Below are 23,156 nucleotides of genomic sequence, written 5' to 3' on the forward strand. Positions count from 1 at the left end.
GCAAACTGCAACACAACCTAGAACACACAGACATAAACAGCAATCACTTGATCTAAAATAGAGGAATTTAATCTGCTGAAACAATGTATAAACAGTACAGGGGACATGTTACCGCCTAGTGCCCATCTTTGCAGATGGATTATGGGAAATAGGTGTAAATTTACATAAATTTGCATACATTTTGCATTCCCCCGTCTATCTCTTTCAATGAGGTGTGTACCATGCCTGAGCTGGAATCAAAATAACGTATTTAAAACCTACATAAAATAATTCCCAACAACGCCAGATACTATAATCTTATCTCTGCCACTTCCTTATTCACTTCCTCCTTCCACACAGCACCTGACAAGTGTAACTAATGAAGTTAACCTGACTGTTACAAAGATGGAGCACAGTATTCCCACCCACTACATTAATCAGAGCACCGACACCCCATACTGATGAGGAAACATTTTCATTTTCCCGATTAACATAAATTAGCAGCCGGTGTATGCCAGCGTTCGCTGCGGAGCAGTGTCACTGAGGTGGGGGAATTAGCCGCCGACCTGCACATGGTCAGCCATGCTTGCTGGGTAAGCCTGTCTGTTGGCTGTTGCCATAGTTACAAAAAGCCAGTGCAATCCAATGAGCTATCCGCAGCACTGCTGAGATCACCGGCCATTTTGCTCATGGAAGGCAGTGGGAGCTGCCAGAAGCTGCTCTTTATTCCTCTTTCCTCTGAGGGGATCTAGTGTAAGGTGGGACAGTGAGCCTTAGTGATAGCTGGGATGCCGGAGAGCCCCTCTGTTGCCATGCTGCTGGCTGCTGTTCCTTTGAGCTGATCTCAGAAGATGGAATGCAGGCTGATAGAATGCTGTGTGCTCTTTATCTAGCGCTGGAGTGGGCTTTTTGTCTTGTAAAGGCAAGATTCCCCTGCAACGTTATCTGAACGGCTCTACCCTAGCTGGTGACCCAAACAAAGGGTGTTGCCCTTTTTTTATACAGGCAGGCGGCAGAGGGGTAGATAAAGGCAGGTGTATTAAGGAGCCGGAGGCACAGATCGGTGTCTTAGGTTTACATGATCCCTACTGGGGACAGCTGGCTGGACACCTCCAAGGTACACAAGACTGCTGTGCATCTCTGTGACAGGGGTAAGGATTTCTTTTATTCCTATGAGCACGACAGATTTGCAGAATATTCGTATTTATGCAATATATATATATATATATATATATGTGTGTGTTTCTCTCATGCATAATGCTGATGATCTCTGCTCATCATAAAGCATGGTTGGGTGTCAGCACTGTCATCTTATTAAAAGCATTGCAAGGTCATGATGCATTTTAAGAATACATTTGTTGCCTCTCAGAAGCGGAAGCATGAAATATTGTTATGATATTTTTGTTTTGCTTCATTGTTCATCATAAAAAAAAGGGATTCAAAATTCAATAGTGGTTCATTGATTCAGTATCTCAAAAAATGATAAATTTTGAGTGATTGAATGAATAATTGAATTGGAGTAATTCAATGTAATTTACATCGTTTTAGCAGTTTGGAGTTTTTTTAATGATCACGTGTTATGATTTAGGTCAGTGGTAAGTGGCCCTTAGCTGCCTTTGTGTATATTGTGACATATCCCAGTAAAAGTTAATGATTTTTTTTTTAATCCATAAGGCACTGAAACTTGCTTTGAGACTCAAAGCGGTTACTATTTTGCTTCCTGAAAGCATCGTAAAAGGGTTAAAATATACATAAAATATACATCCTGCATGCCATCATTCAACTGGCACACCCACAGTGTTCCATAGCATGAAATCAAGGCTAGTAAAAAAGGAGCATGCTGGGAATGAAGAACATACATTCTGACAGCCCTATAGTACACATATGGTCCTCCGAACAGTATTTAATATACCATAAAAAACAATATATGAATAGTCAATCACAGCTTGCACAGCAACTATTCCTCAGGGCAGGATAATTAATAGTACTGCGAAAGAATGTCAATAATTCATTGAAATTGGTTAATGTTTAACCCTTTTGTAGTATATCGGTGTAGCTCACACAGTGCTGCAAATCCCTCTGACACTTAAGGGGATAGGTTGTACCCACAAAAGTGATTGCCAACAAGCTAGGCTAATGAACACTCTGCGGGGTAAGGGTGATTGAATGGTATGGAGCACCCTATTAATTGCAAGTGCTCTCCTTTAATGCATCTATCTTCTTTGTTCATACAGTTAATAACTGCTGCAGGTGCAAATATTACTGCTAACGTACTTTTTTTTGCAAATATTACCGCTAACCGCATACAGCACTGCAGAATATGATGGCGCTCTATAAATAAATGAATAGTATAAAGTGAAATAACTAATATATATGTATACCACCCTGTCTATGTGCATTTGTCTTCAGCAGGTTTGCAGCATAAAGATTATGCTTATGTAATATTTATATCTATGTCAGAATCTGTACAAATCATATTCATACTAATCATTTTTGTCACTGATCCAGAATGTGTTTATGGTTAAAAGGGCTTTTCATTCTTTGTATTCCCACTATGCACATTGATCATATTGATTTTTTTTGTACATATACACCCTTCCCCCACTCTGTATCTCTACAGATATTATTCAAGCTCTGCCATAAAGTCTCAATACTGTGACACCGAAATGAAAAGCTCACTTCTTCCTGCTATAAAGCGATCTATCACCTCTCTTGAACTCAGATGGTTAAGTAGATGCTGAGTGGCCATTATATACCAAACATCCCATGTGTAGTTTAAATGTAGCATTTGTGATGCAGAATCTAAAGCGGTGAGATAAATCATCTTTTACCAGTATCACAAATGTGATTTATTTAACAAAGGAGATGTGAGTAGGGCAAAGACAATCAGGGATGGCATTGGGTGTGAACCAGTAGATTTTTTTTCCTCTTGTATGAGATCATATGGGAAGGAGGTGATAGATGGGAAATGCAGGTGAGATCTACTGGGAGACATAGGAGCTCACCCTGGTAGAGGCAGTCTGATTATTTTTAACAATACCGCTAGGAAGAATGCCATGTTGCTTCATTAATATGCATTATGAAGGGCCAACTTACAGACCCACCGAGTTTGCATACATAATATGGTGATATGAAATGTTATCTCTCACTAAACTCACTGTTTAGAGAATAAACCCATTGTGTTTAAAACAGAAGTAGTAGATTATTATACACTGAGGACTGAGTAGGTTTTAAATCTTTACGTTGGGGAAAAATGGACAAACTAGATGGGCTGTTCTCATCTGCTGTTAAATTCTATGTGTCTATATTATCAGTGATTAGATAACATTATAGTTATAGAGCACGAGCAGATTCCCTAGCCATATTACATTAGGAGAGACTACAGAATTAACAATAGAATTACAACCGACCATAGATAAAATGAGCAATAACATGAACAGACGTTAAGACATTCTGGTGTAGGAGGAGAAGATGACCCTTCCCTTGCGAGTCGAGTCTATTAGGCGGTACAATGAAGTGCAGCAATCATCTTGCACACTACCACCCTGCATCACCAGGCCTTTGTGCTTGCATGGGTTAAACATGTGCAGAGCAAAGTTAAATGTCATTTGTATTTAATTGGATTAACCTTCTTATTAATGTTTTGTACAGAGCAAGAGCATTTCTCAGAGGAAACCAGGATCAGAAATATTATCCCTCTTGTTACCAGAGAGACCAACAATACAAATAGGGAAAATGTTACTTTGGTAATGAAGAGGTTAAAGCAGAACTATATTCTCATAAGAGGACAGATTTGTAAATTCCCAATGTTTCTATTGAGGGGCGAATAAACATCTAAACCCTAATGATTTAGCTTGTTTCCGTTTTTATTTGGCTGACACCCTGATAACAATACAGCGCAGGCAGTTTCTGCTTCTCCATGATACATGTACTGTGTTAGTATTGGAAAGAGAGAAAGCACATGCCTGAAGAAGACACCTAGATAGTCTGGGAAACTTGCAATCCATTATACGTCAGTTAGCCAATAAACCAACTTTGCTTTCTCCTTGATACATGACAATAGATGTCATTGTTCCTGTGCAGTAACTTGGGTCACCAAACTCTATTTAGAATAATTCACTGGTATATTTAGCCTTGTATAACTTTATACTTTGAAAACAGTGGCACTTATAAAGGATGCATAAGATATTTCTGCCAGAGTGAAAAGTAGAGCAATCAACGTGAACATTCCATTGGTTGCTATGGAGATTGCATCCCTTATGTCTTTTTGTACCAGAACTGATATTTATAATATCCCCTTGGTTCTGTCTAAGGGAAAATGCCATGGCATCACCAAACAATACACTACGGTTTGTGATCTCCTGGGATTCTAGCAGGACAGTAACAGGCAGCTGTTTGTGAAGTATGCTAATGCATGGACCTCCTGCTGGTATTCTGATAACTGTGCAGGGTGGGGACTTTCCAGCGTCACTTCAAGGCTTTGTCTGGAGTGCAAAGACTTGCCCTTTCTTGTTATGGTTTGATATATTCACATCTTAATAAAGACATATAAAACAAAGAGTTATTGCAGGAGTGACCTTTAAAGGGCACCCAAAGATAGGCAACCTCAAACACTGCAGCACTACATATCTCATGATGCTGTCAGTGAAGTGGCCTGGGATTCGTTCTCCACAATAGCTGCCCCTTGACTCACTGCGTCTGAGGACCCCCACACCTTCTACCCAAAGCACCCTTAATCTAGCAATGGAAAGGGGTACTGAAATGACTAGGGAGTGGGTATTCTCCTTACGTTTAACGCTCCTTATGTTTAGTGTGCAGCTGGGTCACATTATAAGTATTGTTTAAATAGAGATTGTGAGAGGAAGAGAGTTCATGCTTGGAGACAATGAATGGTAAGTTTAAATATCCGAGTTGTTTTAAAGTAGGATGCCCAGCCACAACCTTTGGTTTGATAAACCTGACAGTTTTAGGATTTCTCTAAGTAATATGTAACCAACCAGTTAAAGGGACACTTCAGCAATCATGTGCACCTTAAAGGGGAATTCCCTACTCGTATCACATTAAACATAAGGGTTCAATATATTTGTGTAATAACAGAAAGGGCATTTACAATCAGTTTTTAAAGTACGATGGTTTCCTCCTAGTGGAAACGGTTCCATAGATTGGTGGTTGGTTCGGCATCTAAAAGTCATTTATACCATAACTCCCATGACTGCACACACATTTGGTATCTTTGAAAATCACTCTAATTAGAATAAACATATTGCCTTAAGTTTCCTGATAACTCCAAATGCCTTAAAGGCACTGTTTCACCTGGAGTGCCTCATAAAATATCACTAGGATAAGAGCTGCATTATATAGAGAAAAGGGAAAAAAGCCTAAATGTCCTCATTTTCTTTTCTCTATGATCCATGTCCTATAAAAAAGGATTTGCACAAAAAGTGTGTCTTTAAAAACAGAGGTAAGCTCATTTAGCATGTATACAAGAGAGGAATATAATCATTAAAGTAGCTAGTATTGTTTAAAGTTGCTGTTCCACATATTTTTTTTTTCTTTTCTTTAAACAATAAGGAAGAAATAAAATACGTGCAATCTAATTTTGCTGTTGAAAAATGGATTGGCAATTTTAGAAATCCCTCTTGTCAAACCTGGCAGTGTTACTGTTACACTTGTGAAGTGGAGATACTGTGTTCTACATTCCTTCACGAATGTCAGATCTACTTACGTACACCAAATAAACAGCGAAAATGTCTCATCGTGCACAATGGGAAAAGTATGGGTCTCAATTAAAAAATGCATTCTAATGGGCTTTGGGCTTCTGTGGGGACAGGCTTTAAAAGAGGCCAGTGAGACAGGGTACATATATAGTCACTATCAATTACATCATTGCATTCCCTGTTTTCATAAATGGCTTTTGTTTCTATTTAAGTTACAGACAGAACCTGTTCAGATAGTGGAAGTCCACTTGCTGTAGCAACAAAGAACTGGAAACAAAGCATAAAGTAGAATTTATGTAAATTGGAAGAATTTATAGCCAGTTTGCAACTTAAACATTTGAAGGAGAAATATGTGTGTCTCTTCAGACATTGACCTTATTGACCTTATTCAATCAAATTACCAGCCCTTATCACATATATCTCAGGCAAAGGGAGATAGGAAGGAATGAAGAGAGAAGAGAGAGATGAGATGAGATAAAGAGAAAATCGTTAGATAATGAGAGATGGAGTAGAGATAATGGGTGAGAGGGAGAAAAGGGAGAGACAATTGAGAAATGTGAGGTAGGGAGTAACATGAAAGATGAAGAGATTAGATGGAGAAAGGGAGAGAGAAAGAGAACAGTAAGAGTGAAAGAGAAAAAAGAGAGGAGGGGAAATAAAGAGAAATGGTAGGGAGATATAGAGACCAATGGGAGAAATAGAAAGGGGAGATAGAGATAATGAGATATGGGAGAGTGAGACAGGTTGTGTTTGTATGCAAGTAAGTGTGTGGATGCAATCTGGGTGATGGGCAAGTCCTGTGTGTGCAATCTGGGTGCCAGGGCTGGGGGCTTTGGGGTGTGCGATCTGTGATCTATGCCTGTAATTTGGGGTTTCCATTTATTGTGTATTTGATTTATACCTTTTAATGTTGAGTTTGCATGTGTTTTTTCAGTTGATGTATACCTGCAATACTCTGTTTCCATGTGTTATTTATTTATGCTATACGTGCAAACACTAAGTTTGTATGTCTTGCACAGCTGAGTACCTGCAATACTGTGCTTCCTTGCAGGGTTTATTTGATCTATACCTGAACTAGAAACAGACTTTGTGCATGTACATGTATTGTATCTGGGACATCTTTAGTTTTATGTATAAAGCCAGGTAGTTCTGTTTATACATTCTATTTATGCTAGAAGATTGATCTTCAATACTGTGCCTCTGGATCTGCCTTTCTCCATATACCCCATAGTACAATATTGCTTATTATCATATGATCGTTCTTTTTATGTGTGCTCAAAACTTTATATAGAATGCGTTGAAACTAAGGTGTAGTTACATGTTAGTGCGTTTTGCTAAATAAACTATTTGAAGACTTAAAATATACTAAACCTTTTTTACTACCCGAAACTGTGAGCAGAAGCTGAACATTCTTGAAGCTCTAGAGTCTGATAGACCACTTGAAATAAATTTCCATAGCAAAATACACTTGACAAAGCCAGCGTATTGACAGCCTGCCTAAGGACTGCCATTCTGCCAAGAGAATGAATGATAACTTTTCTACCAACACATTTAGGCTTTGCATGTATTCATTACTTCAGCGCTCTGGCATTCTCATAGAGGACCAGCTATAGACAATCATCGTACCTAGCTACAATTCATGTGCATTGGGAGTGCAAATGTTATATTATGTATTCTTTGGATTGGTTTTTTTTTCTGGGATAGCTTGGTTAATGACACTATTCAAATCTAATATTCAAGTACAGATTCCTACTTAAGAAATGCTCAATTGAGAAGGGCAGACTTTGACACTTACACGTAATCATGATGAACATTATGCAATTATAAAGAAATCCCTTCCCTGGGGTCTTGAACTATATTTTTGTTTTGTTATTGTTCCTTTTAAAAATGTTTAACCCAAGATTTTCTTGTTACATTATGTATCAATATGTGTTCTGGCCTAGTAGCATTAACCTTTTCGCATGGCACTTTAGAAATGAGGGTGTGAGAGAAATCTTACATCTCTAGTATGTTGCCTATATATGAGACTATTCTGCTGCGGCCTGCGTGAGATCAGCAGCCAGGGCAACCAGGATCATAAGGGCTCTGCTGCTTACCTGTGGGAGGGTCTTTTGTACTGCACAGAGAGGCAGAACCCAGCAGAGTCACGTGAATGTACGTGACATCACATGACTCTGCGCCATTCCTGCTTCCTCTGTGCAGTGCAAGAGAACCCAGAGGGAGGCCGCGGCCCCTGCTGAAGTCTGTGAGTGGCATCGAGAGAGCTACAGTGCAGGTAAGGGGGTGGGGAGGGTGTTTGAATGAGTATGCGTGATTGGGGGAATGAATCTGTGAATGAATGAGTTTGTGTGTGTGATAGCATGGATATGTAAGTGGGGGGGGCATGGTACAGGGTGGCTGTAAGTGATGTGCAGGCATACCCAGATTTGCAGTCACAAAACTTTCTAGGCCCAGAAATCAGTGAGAGGAAAAGTAAAGGTTTTGTGTCATATTTTAATCTCCATATTTTATTAAAGGCTATATGTTCTAACAGTGAAAAATGAGTGCGGCCCTCGCACGTATACAATTTTGATGAAGTGGCCCACTGCGGAAAAAACTTGGACACCCCTGCTTTAGGAGAAAGTGTTGGATCTTGAACTTTTCGCTGCACTTGACAGTCTATTTTGGCGTCATTTTTTGTAAATCTACATAGCTTGATCTAGATATTAGGAGCTGTCTCGATGTTTTAAGTAGATACCGGTTACCCTAAAAGCCAGGGATTGAACATATTTATTTTGATCCGTGCGGGTTTCGCACCAGGTATTCAGTCCTGTCTTAATGCTGTTGTGACCATTTATTTGCCTATGGTGAACAAGACAGATCTTTCATGGTATGTATTTATTTAGCACCTTCTTTTTGTTTTTTTGCAGCGAGTCAAATTTTGTCATTATTTGAAGGCAGCCACCTGAACCTTTTTCATATAATTTTTTTTATAGACAGTCCCCAAGCGGGTACAAATGAAGTGAGATATCATAAAATGGAAAATGTGTTTCTTGTTCTCACATTGCAGTGTATGTGTTGTAGACGGATTAGTGTCAGACTCGGGTTACTTACATCATTTTACTTTTTGCAATCTAGTAAAATATAGGGAGGTCACCCACTGTTTTCCCGTCTGTTACTTGTTTTGTGCTTATTTTTTTATTTTTCCACAGTAAATGTGGCAATGCTACCAAGGTATGGATGATGCTACTATCCTAGACTCAGCTTTCCCTTGGGCCATGGGAGCAAATTGCCTTACTTTAACCTTAAATGACTTTGACTTATTTTTGTCAACCATGAACTTTGTTTATCTTTTCCCATAAATGTCATAATAGCGTTTGCTAAATGTCACTGTGGCATATTTCATATGCTGTACCTAAACGTCATCTTTGTCCACCTGAGTAAATCTCTCAAGCATCATTGATTAACTACTAAGTATTCCATAGCCGCAGTGACTGTGGTGCTGACCTTATCACTTTGAGGTATTGTAAGGTTTGAAGCGAAGCAGCGGTAAGCAACATCCTATATTTCTGATTGGTTGGCAAATTGTGCTCTATTTATGTCTTAGATCATACATTTTTAATTAGCTGTTACAATCCAAATAAACACAGCATAAAATGAAACCACCTATTAAAGCCCGTTTGGTAATAATTAAATGGATCAATTGACCTTTGCTTACATTAGTGGTTGTAGATATTAAATAAAGGAAATTCCCATGCAGTACATACCACACCAGATTGCATAATCTGCGGAGGAGAATTAAATAAACCCAACTTGTTTGGTTTCCTCTGATTAAATCAAGTGCCTGTCATTGGGAGATGCATTACTGTAGATCTTTACAATTTTGTTCTATGTAAGGTAACCCACATTTGCTCATATAATATTTTATTTTAGGTTTCAAGTTGTTTGAACTCAGGTTTACTATTTTAAGATTGATGTAAAGTTTTTGGGGTGTGAATATATCACAGTGTTCTACAGCTCTAAAAGTCCCAGTCGTCTTTTTCCAAATTCCTTAGTTGGTAACCTAGCTATGATCATACCTGGGAACTCTCTCTCGTTCTCTTCTTTCTCTAGGCTGGGGAGTGGGGTTTGGCCTTGCCCCTCAGAAAGCCAGTCCCCTTAGAAAAAAGAGAGGTACAGGTAGCCCACTTGGGGAAGTTTCCAGGTATAGCTATCATTAGGTCACACAATTACCTGGTATACATGTCTGCTATGGCTGCAACCACAGCTTATTTGGCCATTCAAAATGTTTGGTGTGCGACATAGGTGAAAATACAGGCAGAAGTGGGTAGTCAGGTAGACAAATGCAGGAAATCCAAATATTTGGATTCCAGATTAATACCCACATACGTAGAGGGCAAGATTTAAGGATAAGGAGTTCTCTTACCTGTAAAAGGCACACAAAAATTGTAAAAATCACACAGGCTGGGACTGTACCTCAATGACCTGGAGAACTATGTGACAGAAGTATTGAATAATGGTATAAAATGATTCACATGTCTGACTGATAGTGAGAAGCTTGTGTTTTTAAATAGTCTCACATGATGTAAGCAATTAAAGCTGCATAGTAGCAAGACAGTAACAGTGAGCAGGCAGACCCCGCATCATGTCCCATCATTCTCAAGGAAACATAGCCTAGGATTTCAGAATATGCCAACTGTCAGTAAGTTGTTTAATTTGACATGCTCTATTATTTGAAGGACCACTGAGGCACATTTTTCATGGTGACTTCTTATCAGCTCTGTATGATTGAGTGGTCCCTTTTAAATTTTCACGTGGTCACCGTTGCAAATGCATGGAGAGTTTCTGCAGAATCTCCCCATATTAATTTGCCCCGTACCCCAGCTATTTGTTGTTCCAGGTGATATACTTACCAGCGGTCAGCTCTAGTGTTGGCTCTGCCAGAGCTCCAGGAGTAAGAATCTAATGAGACCTCCTGTGCACAAAGTGCTCCTGTTGCTCCCAGTGATACAGATCACAAAAATAGTGTCTGAAAAGATACCAGTAGTATGTCCCAGAACTAATGCCAGTTATTGTTATAGTCAGGGTCACCATCAGGGGTTACAACTATTACAGTTGTAAGGGGCCCGGCTGTCCTAAAAAAAACCCAAAAAACTCAGCGGCAACTTCGCCGAGCTCGTGATGACATATTACTGGACCACCTATTAGAGGGGGCTGGAGGAGGAGCCCTCACTGACAGTGGCATCACTACTCCCCAGCAAGGCTTTGATGGTGTCTGCGCATTGGGACTGGACATGATCCCAGAGTGGCAGCAAGGTGGTTGAAAAACTGCATTCTGGAAACTATTTATTACAATTTGTAATGAGACCCCAGTGCCACTTTAGTCCCAAACAGCTTATCATAGTAGACAAAGATGGCAAACAGCTTGTCAGTGCCCAAAGGTGCTTGCCTGTTTCATCTGTGTTCTCAAACAGCTTGACAATGCCCCCAGATTGGTGGCAAAGATGGCACGGACAGCTTGCCAATGCCACCAAACAAATTCTGTGCCATCTTTGCCACCAAACTGGCAGGGCCCCCAAACAGCTTGCCTGTGCCATTTATGTCCCAAACAACTAGTCAAAGTCCCCAAGCAGTTCGTCAGTGCCCCTAAACAGCTTTAGACCAAACGGTAGATATAATATTCCTTTTTCCTTTTTATCAAGAGACCATACCAGACCTGGAGAAAAAGACTGTTCAAGTGACATTTGAAGTATAATTTTATAGTATTGAACATAAAAAATAGGAAAGAAAATCCTGGTGGTGTGGGCAGTGCGCTCAGACCGTTTTGGGGCCCCCAAATTTCTGATGTATATAGAAAACTATACTGATATGCCCTGTTTGTAAGCTCCTGTGTATGTGAACTGTAGCATCTACAATGCAGAAGTTGCAAATTCAAAAGGTTCATCAGACTTTTGCAGCTAGCTTGTGAAGTAAAAGATGGATGACCCTTTTTTTCAATAATGAAATTCCAACTGCAAGATAGTTTAGTAACAATACTTGCGTTAATACTAGCAAAAGCACAAATTGGTGCAAGAAGATGCAGCCATTTTGTCTTTCAGGATCCTAGACGAATAACCTAGGCCACAAATTGGCAATCTTGCATATATGCTGAAGAGGGCTGAGAATAGCTTAAAGAACTAAGGTCTGAGTCAGAGACAGATAGGAGTTAAAGAGAATTAAAGAGAATTCTTACAGATGGCCACCCAAGCTTGTGTCAAGGATCCCATGTCAAGGTCACATTCCTAAGTGAAGAGACAGGAGTTTTTTGGAAATGTTTAGCAACATCAGCTCAGAAAAGGACATTGCTCATATGAGTCCGAGATGAAAACATAAGATGGCTTTGTGTATCGTAGTGCTGCTCTGGGGAAGTATAATGTCGGATTTGCAAAATAAATAAATCGTAATGCAGTCCACCCTTGTGTGTCATGCAGAATCCAAGGACCCAATCTCGACCTTGAGGGCATCTATTGAATAATCCTGCCGTAAGGGCATTTTGTTTGATCTACCCTTTCTAACTTCTACCAGACGTATTCTTCCAACTTGTTTCGAGTTGTTGTTGGTTTTTTTTAATTAACTCCAGAGTATAACTCAATTGTGCCATTTAATTATCTCTAATTACGCTTTTGGTAATAATGACCATACCTGTGAACTTCCCAGAGTAGCCGATCTGGGTTCTCCCTCTTCTGGGGGAGTGGCTTCAGTGAATGTTAGGGCTTGGTGAGCAAAAGGCTAGCCCCAGAGAATCTTTAGTGGGCGGGGAATGGGCAGGTACTAGGCTGGGCACGGTCAAATGCCACGCCCCTGTTCCAAGCAACTGAACCAGATGAACCAACAAGCTCTTCCAAGCCTTTGTGCTGTATAAATGAATAACATTAAATAGTTGCACAACACTATAAAATATATTAAACTATAAATAATAATAACATACTGAATAAATCTGAATGTATTAACATCTGTAGTAAAGAAGTTCAGGCTCATCGTCAACTCTAGCTTCTGTCTGTTGAAAAATGTTACCTATATGTGTATCGTTACTGTATATGGTGCTGTTAACTATATATATATATATATATATATATATATATATGTATGAAAATGTGGAAGCGTTATGTCTCCCATAGATACATATACAGTGATGCCATGTCCATTGTTGTTAATGGCCAATAAATACTAAGTATTACTTTAGTTTCTTCAGTTGATTTAAGACGTCACACTTCCACGAAGCCAGGGTTTAGCAAAAGAGATGACAGTAGCAACTGTGTGCCGGTGTCCAATACTTTGTTTGTACTGCTCAATTCAGAGACTTGCTGGAAAGGAATGTGTAGACTAGGAAAAGCAAAAACAAAATTTGGGGTTTCCTGAAGATTTTTTTCAAATTGCAGGTGGGAAAGGGAATCAGTCATACAGTCATACCAGTGTTTTTGAAAATTACATTAATCGACGTGTAAAGAACCTTGCAGTTAGGCAAGTTTTCAACTTGAACTACTCTAAAGTGCTTTAACTCAGAAAAACATTGTAATAACAGCCCCTGACATTTATACAGGGTGCTCTAGCAGGAATTATGTATTGATATTGAGGGAAAATATGGAAAATAAGGCAATTCATCAAAGAGAGCAGCTAGTCTTAAATTGTATGTTTGATTTTTTTTTTTGTCCAGAAATTAACAGATCTATTTTTTGTACATAATTAAAATAGTTATTCATGTATATATATAGTAACAGAAAGCCAGACAGAAACAATTTGGTTTTATCACAGAATGGCCATCTAACATTATTCTAATGGATCACCATATTCACTCAATACACATTTCCATGGGTATAGGGGCACACCGGGAACTTCCAACCTGGGAAACTCGTATACAGCAGTCAGAAAACCACTCACTGAACATTGTGTTTTGGGCATCTAGACCACCAAAATCTAGAATGGATTTCAAATGTATCCCATAGAATAGTCAAGTGTACGAAGAAATGAATTCAATGGCTTGTGGCTGTCCCCTGACTATGGATGGCTCTAGTTTTGGAGGATCCCTAATCTATCAGTTGGGAGGAGGGGATCACTGCTTTATACAGCGACTTATTTTTGGGGTTGCTGCCCACGACTTGACCCAGGGTTCTGACAGAAGCAGACTGTGACTGGAACAACGTGTACACTGACTGGGTACATCTACCAAATGTTTCCTTTTGCCCGTGGTCACCAGGAATACAAGACTTGGATCATCAGGTGGAAATAGCAGGAGACATAGCCCCCAGGAACCTTGATAGCGCTGTAACACAGCAATACAGTGCTTTACTGTCTAGACAAGGACAGCACTGAAGCTTACCCCAATAACAAGACAGAACTCGTATTGAGTTTTATAGAAAACACGCCAGTATTTAAACAGTACAAGGGAGTAATTTGCATACAATTGTCACAGCTAACCGCACATTGTTCTTCATCAGGCCCTCCTTTGCACACGGTTCAGTATTTGCACTCGGGCCACCTCAGCCCAGTAGGGGGTCGCTATTGTAGTCTGTGGGGAGGATGGTAAACACGGACGTTTCCCTGACTTCTGGCTGAAACCTGCTGGATATCAGAACTTGGTGCAAATACTGGCCATGGAGGCCTTTGTCCTGTAACTCCTGGCCTGATGGAGAGTAACACACAACACATAAATCCCCTCCCAAATGCAGGTGCCCAAAATCTGTGTCTGGACCCCACAGTCAATAGAGTCTCTGGTAAATGAGGGGATATGGCACTCTGTACAAGGTGGAATAAGTAGTCCCAATGGACCCCCTGTACCCACCTCCCCAAAAACAGAACCCCTTCCAAGGCTAGGGCCCATAGTCTGTAGGAGGGTGGCTGGCCCCCAGGAGCCCAGGGCACAGATCAAAGGCTTAATTTTACAAAAATTCTCAAGGTGTGTTGGGGTGGTATGAGTTTAGGTATGGCTGCCCCTTGATGGTGCCTGTGGTAGCAAAATATATGCCGGTATAGACCAGCCTTAGGTTTGTGTAGTTGCACAGGGTGCTATGAGTAGGCTTGAAATACATGGTTATTGACCCCTAATCTCAGCGCAAGAGGTCTGTATTGGTTTGGTATGTATGTATGTATGTTTGTGTATGGCCAGCAGGACTAGACTGGGGATTAGAGGGCAGCAGGCAATAAAATGACATACCCTTCCCTACACATTTTGCTCTTTGTTTACCCGTCCGCAAGTATAGGACCTTATCCATGAGCAGCTGTGAAGGTACTTAGGTGGTGCCATCGGGCACTGATCCATAACCTGCTGCCTTTCTTGTAGCTATTCAGTCCTGTACGCATAATTGTAATTCAAATTAACAAAATTACACAAAGGTCTTAAATGCTCTTGCACTTGCATTTCCTTTCTAAGGATTTACAATTGTAAGCACATATGCCTGAACTAGAGTTAGAAAAAAGTAGTAATTAAATATAAATCTGTACTAAATATTTCTATGAACATTTGCCTACGCACAGGAGAATACAACAAAAAATTAAGTTTCTTAGAGAAAATTATGTTTAACTGGTATGCCTACATAAGAAATACTAATTAAAATGAAACTTGTAATGGCTAACAAGCTATGTAATCATTGACTTAGAGATATATGGATATCGGTAGCAGAAAGTATGTTTAGTAATGGAATTGTGTAAATAAAAATTGCTCCTATTGTAAATGCCTCATCCATTTACATAACAAGTAATCAGTAGGTCACAAAGTTATATAAAAACCCTTTTGTAAAGTTCTGTCTCCTGGCCATTTGCAATTTAGGTAGGTATGATTCAGTGGTACTTTTTATGTGTCCCTAAAGCTGTTATTGATATAAGTGATAGTAATTCCAATAAATAAAACAATATTCATTATGTGTGTGACCAACCTATGTTTGTGATATAGTTGTATTCATACAGAAGCTAACATGCCAGCTCTATATATGGAAGAAGCAGTCCATGTCCCATCTATGGTATTGCAAGAACATTGGATGTGTTGACAGCTACAGAACGGCTTGTTGGTCTGATTTTTGGTGAAGGATCATGAAGCAAAGGATAGAGGGGAGTGCAGGAAGGAAGGGTCAAAAGGCCAATAACCCCAAGGTTAAGCCGACCAGATATTTTAAGCAAGATCTAGGGATGTTATTTCATGCAACTGTATAAGTAACATACATGATAGGGCCCATGTCACCCAAAAATGTTTTGACTATTCTTTCCGTAGAATGTTGCTCCAGAAGTCCTCAGGAGCATCCAGTTGCTTTCTGGCAAATCTTAACATTCATGTTTTTTTATGAAATCATAAATGTCATATTTGCCTGGCTTCCTTCTGATTGTGGAGTCGTGGACATTGAGCTTAGTTTAGGCAAGAGATCCCAGGATCATGTGATGTTTGTAACTTCTAAACAATTTTATGCATTGATTCTGCAGAGCCCCCCATGCATTTGCAAAACGGACAACATGAAAATGCAAGGCGCCACTTGGCTATCATGCATTAAAGTGTTCCTTTTAATAATTCATTTGATTGGGTTGAGTATACTAGAGGGCAACAACTTTTTCATGATTGGTAAACAAATGAAATGAGCACCAAACTTAATGTGACATACTTTGTCATTTGTTCTCTGTCGCTCCCTCTATTACTACAATTCAACAAATAATATGACCAAAATCTATAGGGGGAAAAAATAATTCACAATGTGGAAAAGTAGATGGGAGACAAATACTGATTGATACAAGTGTATTATTGCACCAGGAAACTATTTGTTTGTTAATAACCAATAGGATAAATGGATATCGTAACAGTGTCTAAGTATGTGCACAGCCTTTAGAAGATAGGTAGAAGGGTTGAACTTGATGGACTTAGGCCCCCCCAACTACAATTACAGTATGTAATGAAGGAGAAATAATTTATAAGAAGCCTGAACCCCTCCCCATTTCAAATAATGTAATTACACCAAGGATTGTTTAAAATCAGCAAAAACAAAATCCATATGAAGTAGTATGGGAGGTCCCTTTAAATATTTTAAACTTGACACAATACACTCTATAGATTTTAGACATGGTTAGACATGGTTCAGTAAAACGGCAATATTTAGCCTGTCTTGTGGTGACATCAAGACAGTAAGCGGAACAGATCAGTGACATGCCAGAAATTGCTGTACTCAAGTGTAGCAGAGAACCCTCTGCCTGTCATTGCTAGTTAGAAAAGATTTATGGAGGTCACAGCCACAAAGAATTTCTCACGTGTCTTTGTTGCGGAAAGTTAAGTACTACTGGATGCTTGGTCTTTGGTTTTGCTTGCAGTTACCTCTTTGATTTCAAATATATTACTAATGACAATTCATAAATTGAAAGCTTCCAGTCAATACGTCCATTTCTTCATTCTCTTAAGCGCTTTGTGCAGCCACATAAATCTGCCCACATTATGCCTACCTTCTTCCCCACCATTGCCCCCACTAAAAGCTGTCTGGGGCCACCTGCTCCTACACATGTATAACCCTGCCCCTAAAAGAAGCCACCTCCCCAGAAGATTGAGTGCTCCCGGTAGCCTACCCCTGGAAGTTCCCAGGTATGAAAATATGCAATCCTATTGTAAAACCTGTATTTTCTGTTGGATTATTCAATTTAAAGGTAATATGTAGCTTAATAGCCCTTGAATTTTAATAACATACACGAAATGTGTATTATTTCCAGTTACAGATATCCAAAAATACTTGACAAGTTGGGAAAAGTGCATCTCAAGCGCTGATGTCAATAGAAATAGAAACCTCTTTGTTTTCATTGTTTTTAAACATGTGGAACCAAAACACAAGAGTACTAGCAGCCAGCATACAAAGCAAGGCAGACAGTTTTCACAAACACTTCCTCAAGAATGCAAAGTATGATCTCTTTCAGTTTAACAAGCTCCCGCAATTGGGAAGTGGGAATGTAAAACAATTCCAAGCCAGGAACATGACGCACAGTGTTGAACCAGCTCTGTACTACCCACTGCAAGGATTGTAGGATGCACTCAAAGGGTTAACTCGGAAATTCCCATTGGGACGGACACCTTGCAAAGCTGTGACACCATAGCAGCAGATGTTGTGTGTTTAAGTCATTGCCAGCTACGCTGTTAGAAACCTGCAGTGAGGGTTCATGTTTGGATCCTGTAGGAAGACACGGAGATCAGTGATCAATACAAGGTATTTCTTGACACATACCACAGGCTAGGCAGCAACAGGCTTGTGGCAGGCAATTAAGTAAATGTCCCATAGACACCAACGCCTTCCGCATTATTATTATTTATTATTGCGATACACCTGTATTAGGTATGCCCTCTGAGGCACCGACAGGAGTCCTGAGCAGCTGCTTAACCCTACAGCGGTATTTTTTTCAATTTTTTAAGGTTTCAGCTAAAAAAGATTGCTGTCTTCCCTTGCAACCCAACAAGGGATTTTGTGCATCTATTATCAGTGAGCAAACTGGGAACTTCATTTTACGCAACCCTGGGTGATGGCCCAAAGCTAGGTCACTTGGTACCATTGTCTTATGATATCTACCCTGCCTTCATCTTGCCATTGAGGGACACATGGTTTAGTTAGTAAAAGGCCAGAGACCACCATCAGAGGAAACTATGATTGTTTATAAGATACATTTCATAGTTTGCCAAAGAGGCAGTACACTATATTTGGGGAAAGAGATAATTAATATTTAATTTGTGCCTAGCTATAACATTTTATTAAAAAATGATTAAGTGTAAAGGGTCCACTATTACAAGTCTGAAAGGTGCCATAATGTCATTGCAGAATGCCCCATGTTTGAAAAGATTTGCTTAACCTTTTGTGTTCCATATACATCTTTATGACTTATGAATGTATATAACCACTTTAAGTGTTCTTTTAGTATGAAAATGTTAATTTTCCAACGCATTTGGATCTCCAGCTCACAGCTGCATTTTTTAATTGTATATGTTTGAAAAGCCATTTTAAAGGCAATTAACTACAGAATTCTTCTTCTTTTAACTCACTGTGAAACTACATGGCTTTACTTGTTGAGGCCAAAATATTATATTGGCATCCTATAAGTACGTGCTACCCATTGTACAGCGCTACGGAATTTGATGGCGCTATATAAAACAATAAATAATAATAATTTGCCCATAACCCTGTACTTCTGAACCCAGCTAAGATTATTCCCAACAGCAGCATTGCTACTCAGGGAAACAGATTGTACCCAAGTATTTTAAATAACTGAACCATTCAAAAACCTAATTTCTTGGGTTGTCACGTTTTAAAGGGTATTGGTGATGATGATAATAAGTGATGGATAAAAATAGGTACTCTTCAAGGTTTTCATGAAAATGCAGTAATGGGCAGGACTATATTAATTATTCAAAACCGGTATGTTTATAAATCAGGACAGAATGTGTTCTCTTTCTGTGAGTTATAAGTATTGATGTACCTATTTAACCCTTTGAGTGCCAACCAGGAAGAGTTCTCCGATCTTTGTTAAGATCATGATATACTTTATATAATATATATATATATTGCACAGTTATGAGACAACCATGTCCCTGTCTCCTTTTCTCGGCTCAGCTTCTTTTCTTGCCTTTCCTTCTGCCCTTTTTCTTTGCCCACTTCTCCTACATGAGCTTTGTGAGCTAGCTACGTGCACAGTTATACCAAATGAGGTGACGCACATTTGCCTTAAACAGCTTATCTTTTTCCTAGCTTAAACTATCATAAACTACATTCGTCGTCTAAATCTAACTGGTACAAAACTAAAAGAGGCGAATGGTTACCTTGACTTCTGGTGCTTAAAGGGTTAACAATATTGGGAGTCAACTAGCAAACCTGCTCTGTTTAATTAAGATCGATTTCTTCTGCCTGGATTGTATGTAGGTATCATTGCTTTAAAGTTGTGCGCTTTTCCATACAAAATGCAGACCACAATGCCAGAGGAGGTGTTTAATGTTGCCGCACCTTGACTCAAATCCTCTATGGAAGGTTTTATGTTGTGGTGACATCTCTAATGAAAACATACCATAAACACATCCTATGGACATCTTACCGTCTGCCTTGACCTGTACCTTTCCGTCATAAACCGCTTAGTGTGTCACTTTGTGGCACACGCAGCTGATGCTGAGATACTTGCTCGGTGTTACTCTTTCAGCGTTAATCTTGTAGTAGGAGAGCCTATGTTGATAGGTAGCCCCTAGAGAGCGGAGGAAAGGGAGGTCTCTGACTGGAGACAGTCTCCTGCTGGAAATAGCTCACATGCCCTGAGAACAGTAGCAGCTGAAATTCCTGCTCTCCCTCTAATTCTGTCCGCGTCTCTCTTCCTGCTCTGTGTAGGCACTTGGATTTGGCCACAACCGAAACTGCCAGACCTTGTTGAGAGTTTAAATAAACACAGGCTGCGTGTTCCAGAAAAACAGCCTCTTAACCTGCGCTGCACTTGTCCTGGCGTCTGAAGGCACCTGCTCGGTAGGTACAAACACCTGAGTATGTGGCATGCTTTGTCTAATAGCTGAACTATTACCTGTGCTAGCTGTTTTCTTGCGTATAAGTATTAACATACATGTTCTGTATCGAGCTCTTAGGTTGCTTTGTATGTTTGCCATGTAGCTGATTGACACTAAGCTCCGACACAGTGAGTGTTGGCAGTGTTAATAAATGGCTTAATCTGGGATCACATTTAAATAACATCACGCTCTCTATTCCAGAAATAGACACCATCCATACGTTACAACACAATGTGATTTAACTGATGAAAGTGACTGCTAGGGAGTAGGCTTTTAATTTGAATTAACCCTTTTCATGCTGAGGAGGGTATTTCTCTGGCATACAAGGTGTTAAAATAAGTGTCCCACTATAAGACATTGTTCAAATTTGCATTGCCGTTAGCAAAACGCATTATTTAAGCCATTTTAGGTGTCGATATAAAGCTTAATATCAAGTTAGTATTCATGGTCCTTTTTAGCTGATCAGTAAAAATGAATAAATACAATGTTTCCATAAAAAAGAAATATGTTTATGATGTGCCTCTGATAAACCTAAGCGCTCCAAAATAATTGTATTTTTAATCTTGTTTTGACGTAGAGGTAAACATATCTCGGTGTGACATTATTTATGGTTGGTTGTAATTCTATAACTAAGAACGTAAACAAATGGAAACAACTGTGTGTGGTTCCAAGTATGTTCTATCTATACCGGAGGACCATATTCATTTCAAATTCACATTGGTTTGTAATTAGGTCACTTCAGTATTCAGGGAACTCTTCCCTCTGTCATTGACAGCATCTTACAGATACGTGGTGCAGTGGTGGTGATACTTGGTATCACTAAACACTTGAGGCATGTCAAGTGCACCCACAATTATGGACCGGAGACTTTTCCCGAGGCTGGAGATACCAGGCGTCACTCGGGATGCCTTCCTTTTATAGATTACTGCACACCTTGTAGTTTCTACTTACGGTGTTTAAAGGGTCATAGGATGCCTACGGATTCTCAGTGTAAGAGCTGCTAGCCAGGTTATACGAAGCCATATAATTATAGCTTTCTAGTTCTAATTAGGAGCTAAGTGTTTGGATTTGTTTTTATGAACATGTGTATTAGTTTACAGCCCCGCTAAATGTGTCCAAGAATGGCAAATACAAATGACCTATTTCATCTAAATGTGATGACTTCTTATAATAGGATGTAATCTTTACCCCCGTATTTAGGAAGTAATTAAAAAGGTAATGATCCTCTGTAAAAGGCTGTATACAGAAATGATAACAATGTGAACATTGTTTTAATTTGGTCAAAAAGTGCTTATAAGTAATATGCAATAGAAACCAGGAGGTGCTTTTGACTATCCTTGGAGGAAAAAAAAGAGAATACTTTTTTTGCGGAAACGATATGTGAAGAACTAACCATTCTAATAATGGATGTGTCTGAACCCAAACATACCAATACGAAATCGTATCACTGCTGCCATAAAACGAGCTGATTTAACCAACTTTATTTGAGACACTTTTAAAAGGTCTTTGAGTAGCAAATTGGTTGAAGGCAGAATAGCTCACAACGGCACAGAGAAGGTCAGGCTAGGTAGATCTAACCTATTCATAGCTGGCCATATTCAAGTACAAGAGAGGAGTCTCGTGGGAGAACTGGAATGCCTTTTATTTGCTTCAGTTTACCTCTGGGCCCGGAGCTCTAAACAGTAACATTTTGTGCAAGTTTTCTCGACACAGTGATGCCTTTGTGAAATTTTCAAAGGTGGTGTCAAATAGGTATGGGAAAAATAACAGGAAAAAAATACATGACTGGTTCTCTTTGCGCGTCTCTAATGTGATACACTCTCGCTAGGCTTCACAAAGTTAGTCGGACACATGTATAACACAGTGGGTAGGTCCCGATTAATGCATTCAATTACATTTAGTTCCCAGCAAACATTAATGTTCCAAAGTATGGAAATATATGTGAGAATATTTATCCTTTAGAGGCTAAAGTGGTGCAGATTGAACTTTCTCTGGAATCAGAATATAATGCATGAATATTAAATACTTTTGTTAGTAATTTGTTCAAAGGTTTTGTGCTTTTTTTCAGCAGGTTTCTGCCATAAAAGGTCCCACAGAAAGCACAGCAACTTGTAATTGCCCCCCAGCATTGTCCCGCGTATAACAATTTGAGTTTCCGATTGCGCTTTCACCTGACCCTAAAAGGTTACGGCTTAGAGAACAATGTGTTCATCCAGTATTCCCTTTGTGCATTGACTCTTTCATGATGGCGAAACGTTAGAATAACATTAGTAGTAGACCTAATTAGTGTTGTGCCGTTTCAAGATAAAATCCCAATAATCTTAAGTATAAACTAAGACGTACGCCTTTTAATAGCACATTTTCTAACCTTTAGTGAAGTTATTGAGGACATATTGCGTTTTAAGAAGGAATTCTGCCCAAGGAAGGGTAAACATTGTTTAACTAAATTAACATCTAAGCAGCAGTGTGACTTCAGTGAAAAATAGACTAAAGGAGTAATATTAAAAACATAGCCACTGGAGAAAACTTCTGCATATGGGAAATCATGTTAAGCCTTCCTAATATACCCGTTTGCAGCTTTATTGCAATAATAAATCACCCTATTTCCCGTGAATTCTCAGAAGTGTGGCTGGAAGGGTCACTGCTTAAAGAGATGTTGCGTCAAAAATCAGAAATAATGTATGGCACGCAGCATCTTCACTGAGATCATTAGGTTGAAAGTTTGGCATGGTAACTGTCATTGTCTTCTCTTGTTGGAAAATTGACTCATTAGAGCAGTACTGAACAAATTCGGTCCACGAGAGACACAAAGTCACAGTGTTTTTGGGATAATACTCATTACATTGTCTAGTGATGCACAAAGTTAATTAGAGGATAATTAGGGAAACCTAAAACTATGCCAAGATTAAGGACATTCTGGACTGAATTGGATAGGTGTGAATAAGAGAGCTGTTAACGTAGTT

The 23,156-nt window shown here is 39.4% G+C and overlaps 1 protein-coding gene and 1 long non-coding RNA gene across 3 annotated transcripts in view; one reads left to right on the forward strand and one right to left on the reverse strand.

Annotated features, from left to right (window-relative positions):
• Window positions 1-727: 727 nt before the first annotated feature.
• Window positions 728-23,156, forward strand: part of SORBS2 (sorbin and SH3 domain containing 2) — a 117,585-nt gene continuing 95,156 nt past the window's right edge. Inside the window, exons 1-2 of one of the 2 annotated variants that reach the window (XM_053459099.1) lie at window positions 728-1,130; window positions 20,024-20,159. The gene's annotated coding sequence lies outside the window, so the exon portion shown is untranslated. The remainder of the gene's footprint in view (window positions 1,131-20,023; window positions 20,160-23,156) is intronic. The other variant, XM_053459114.1, reaches the window with a different exon arrangement.
• On the reverse strand, window positions 17,442-20,014 carry LOC128483179 (uncharacterized). The gene is made up of 2 exons (XR_008351047.1): window positions 19,740-20,014; window positions 17,442-17,836 (listed from the first exon to the last, which is right to left on the reverse strand). It is a non-coding gene; the product is annotated as an uncharacterized LOC128483179 (long non-coding RNA).

The sequence above is a fragment of the Spea bombifrons genome, chromosome 1 (genome assembly GCF_027358695.1).
Source record: "Spea bombifrons isolate aSpeBom1 chromosome 1, aSpeBom1.2.pri, whole genome shotgun sequence".
In the NCBI taxonomy this organism is placed as follows: Eukaryota; Metazoa; Chordata; class Amphibia; order Anura; family Pelobatidae; genus Spea; species Spea bombifrons.